Source organism: Tupaia chinensis, unplaced genomic scaffold (assembly GCF_000334495.1).
Source record: "Tupaia chinensis unplaced genomic scaffold, TupChi_1.0 Scaffold000377_2, whole genome shotgun sequence".
In the NCBI taxonomy this organism is placed as follows: Eukaryota; Metazoa; Chordata; class Mammalia; order Scandentia; family Tupaiidae; genus Tupaia; species Tupaia belangeri.
Window position 1 is genome coordinate 2882171 of NW_006159876.1, and position 4324 is coordinate 2886494.

Consider the following 4324-nt stretch of genomic DNA (forward strand, 5'->3'; position numbering starts at 1 on the left):
TGATCAATGCCCTGATGGGACTCTTCACCTTCTGGAATGCCAATTATCCGCAGGTTTGGACGTTTGATGGTATCTAGTACTTCTCGTATATTATTCTCAATTTTTTTTGGCCATTTTCTCAGTCTTCGTGGTGGATTTTTCTAGGCCAGTGATTTTCTCTTCTACGTCTGAGATTCTATTTTCTGTATGATCTAGTCAGTTTTTAATACTTTCAAGGGAGACTTTGACTTCCTGTATTATAGCCTTCATCTCTAACAGTTCTGTTTGATTCTTTTGTAAAGTGTGTAATTCCTCTTTTAGATCTTGCAAGAATTTCCTCACCTCCTGAAACTTGTCAACTCCTTTCTCCTTTCTCTTTAGCAGTCAACTTCTTTCTCCTTTCTCTTTAGCAGTTCCTTGTCTCTCTTCTCTTCCATCTCAGTTAGCTTCGCCATTATGAATGTTCTAAATTCTTTATCAGACATTTCCATGATTTCCATTGAACTGCTTGTGGATGAAGAGGAGTTCATCTTTTCCCTTGGAGAAGAGGTATTTTCTTGCTTTCCCATATTTCTTGTGGTCCTGCGGTGATTTCTTATCATCTGATGTAGTGTGTTTCTTTCTAATTCTTGAAGTTCAATCACGCTAGCTTGTTTGCTGGAGGCTGAATTATCAGTAGAAAATCTTCATTTCTCTTGTATCCTGAAATAACTAGTTCGCAGGAGCCATATCCCCCCTGGGGGGTGATTTCTCACTTTTTATCTCTTTGTCTCTCTCTCTGTCTCCAGTGAGCACACACATCCTATAGCAAAAATCCTCTAAAATAAATAAATAATAAAATAAAATGCTTTTACTATCATTGACTTCCTTTGTAATTCATTCTATTCAGGGTAGAGTTAATTATTAAATTTTTTTAAAGAATTGTTTTATTCAACTTTATTTATTTTATTTATTTATTTTAATTTGACCAGAGAGGGACAGAGTGAGAGAGAGAGATGGAAAGTGAGAAAGCAAGCTACCAAGTCCAGGACTTGAACTATGGTCAGCCATGTGGGAGTCCAGCATCCTTAACCACCAAACCACCTGCCGGCCCCCACTAATTCTTAATTTTTAAAAATAGCTAGGTCATATATTTGAGGTTTTGTTTTTGTTTTTAGGTTTTTGCAATAGAGTGCATGGGATTCCTGGAGGGAGATAGAGAGAGGGGAAAGTAAGAATGCACCCCTTTCAAGCTGGAGAGACAGAGACAGAGAGAAAAGTAAGAACGCGTCCTGGGGGGATGGCCACACTGCAGTCCCTTCTCCGTTCTCCTCTTGGAATTTTGGGCATGCAGGCACATGTGCTCAGCAATTTTTCAAGTCATTGTGTATGGGACTCGAACTACAGTCAGCCATCTGGGATCCATCTGCCTTAACCACCATACCATCTGCTGGCCCCCATGAATCTTACTGTTATTATTTTTTTGAGAGATTTTTACTATAGGGTGTATACACTTGCCAGAAACACAGAGAGAGACAAAGAAACAGAAAGCAAGAAACCACCCTCCCTCCCCAAGGGGTATGGCCATGGTGCACCCCTTCTCCTCCATCCTCATCTTGAAATTTTGGGCACACACGTACACGTGCTCATTATAAGTTCCAAGCCACCGGGTCCAAGACTCAAACCACGGTCGACTACATGGGAGTCTAGAGGCGTAACCATTACACCATCTGCTGGTCCCATACACACTATATTATAAAATGGGAGGGGGCAGCAGGTAGTGTGGTGGTTAAGGTGCTGGACTCCCACATTGCTGACCATGGTTCAAGTCCTGGACCTGGGGCTTGCTTTCTCACTTTCTCTCTATCTCTCTCTCTGGTGAGTGCCTGTGCCCTGTAGCAAATTAGTAATAATAAGTAAAATTAAATAATTATTTTTAAAATAAAAAAAAATGGTAAACTTGCCTTGTTCAGACTCTTCAATATAGTCATGGCCTTCATAATATTCTGAACTCCTGAGAATAGAGGAACTGGGTCTCATTCATCTCTACCTATCCAGTCAAGTAACTGCGGCAAGAGAAGGAATGATCACAGCCCTGAAGTGAAGGGAGAGAGAGAGAGAGAGAGAGAGAGAGAAGGAAAGTGAGAAAGCAAGCTGCCAGGTTTAGGACTCAAACTGTGGTCAGCCACATGGGAATCCAGTGCCCTTAACCATCATGCCATGTGCTGTCCTCCACGAGTCTTGTTTTTGAAAGGTCGTGTTTCTCCTTGACGATGACTCTTTTACTCAGATATGAACTGTATATAATAGTTGAGTTCAAGTCCTACAGTTTTAGGTAATTGATCTTTGGGATATATGTTGCAGTCTGATTAATAGTGTCATGTCAGGGCTGGCAGGTGGTGTGGTGGTTGAGGGCGCTGGACTCCCACATGGCCAACTGCAGTTTGAGTCCCAGACCTGGTGGCTTGCATTCTCACTTCCCCCTCGCCCTGCTCTCTCTCTGTGTCCCTCTCCGGTCAAATTAAAATAAATAAATAAATAAAGCTAAATAAAGTAATCCTTTAAAAATAAACAGTGTCGTCTCATTGTAGGAACTGTTCAAGTCAGGCAATGCCTGAGTTATTAGTGATGATTTTAAGATTTTTTTAAAGAATTATTTATTTACTTTTATTCATTCATTTTATTTTATTTTGACCAGAGAGATACAGAGAGAGAGAGAGAGAGAAAGAGGGAAAGTGAGAAAGCAAGCCACCAGGTCTAGGTCTTGAACCATGGTCCGCCATATGGGAATGTCTAGTGCCTTAACCACCACGCCACCTGCTGGCCCCAAGGTTTTTTTTTTAATTTTTCTTTTTTTTTAAATAATTATCTTATTTTATTTATTTATTCATTCATTTATTTTTTAATTTGACCAGAGAGAGACAGAGGGTGAGAGTGAGAGAGAGAGGAAGTGAGAAAGCAAGCCACCAGATTCAGGACTCGAACCCTGGTCGGCCATGTGGGAGTGTCCAGCACCTTAACCACCACGCCACCTGCTGGTCTCAGATTTTTTTTTTTTTTAGAGAGATTTTTGCTACAAGGCCCATGCACTTGCCAGAGAGAAAGAGAGAGAGAGAAAGCAAGAACTCACCTCCTAGGGGGGATGGCCAAGCCACCATCCGTTCTCCATTCTCCTCTCTGGATTTTGGGCACACAGGCACATGTGCCTGGAGTGAGTTTAAGCTGCCGGGTCTGGGACTCCAATTGCAGTTGGCCACATGGGAGTAAAGCAGTGTAGCCATTATACCATTGCTGGTCCCAGACAATTTTTTTTTTTTTTTGAGAGAGAGATTTTTGCTGTAGGGTATATGTGCTCACCAGAGAGACAGAAAGCAAAAAATACCCCCCGGGGGGGTGGCCATGCCACAATCTTTTCTCCTTTCAGGACTTTGGGCACACATATGCCCGGCGTGCATTTAAACCGTCAGGTCCAAGACTCAAACCACAGTCAGAGTACATGGGAGTCCAGCAACATAACCATTATGCCATCTGCTGGTCCTATCCCAGACAATTTTGAGATTTTAAAAATTACAGCCAAAAACAAGAGGAAAAAAAGAGAGAAACAAAAAAAATGACTGCTTTCCTTTGTACTGTGGAAATGCCTTCTGTAGTTAAAAACGTCTAATTGGTCCCTGCTGTCATGACTCTCCTTAAGAGGATGGCCCAGAAATCAGGCTACAGTGGCCAGCCCATGTTCCCCTAAGGAGAAGCCCCTGTGCGCATCTGTAGCTGTCTTGGTAGTGAGCTGCAGGCCGTCGCTGATGAAAGCATTGTCTAGGTTTTCAGCTACTGAGCTTGGCAGCTGTCTCTGTTGAGTAACCCAGTGCATGCAGAGTCACCCTGTGAAGGGTGACACTCCCGTCCCCTCCCCCTCAGAGGAGGTACATCCGCTTCCTCGGTTCTTGATGTCAGACATTCCGATTGCAATGAAACCACTGGGTTATTTCGGGAACTACTGTTCAGGGTCACTTGCCCTTCATTTAAAGGAAGAGCTGCCTCCACTGGGTGGGGATGATGCAATTTCCACTGCTGTCTAAGGATGTGGCTTAAACCAAACTGGATGTCAGACCCGGCACCTTTTTTGGGGGGAGGAAAGTTGCAGTAGGGACCTCACCCTGGCTTGGCAGATGCGATACTTTGCTTTCTATCCTGGGGTGGAGAGTGAGAGAAAAGCCACTTGGGACATGCCAGCTTCCTAAACGGCAGCTGTGCAGAGGAAGTCCCGACTTCCTTTGGAATCACAGCCCAGGATACTCGTATTCTCACGTCTGGTCTGAGATGAAATAAATCTCAAATCTCTTTCCCAGGACATTCGTTCAAATGGTTG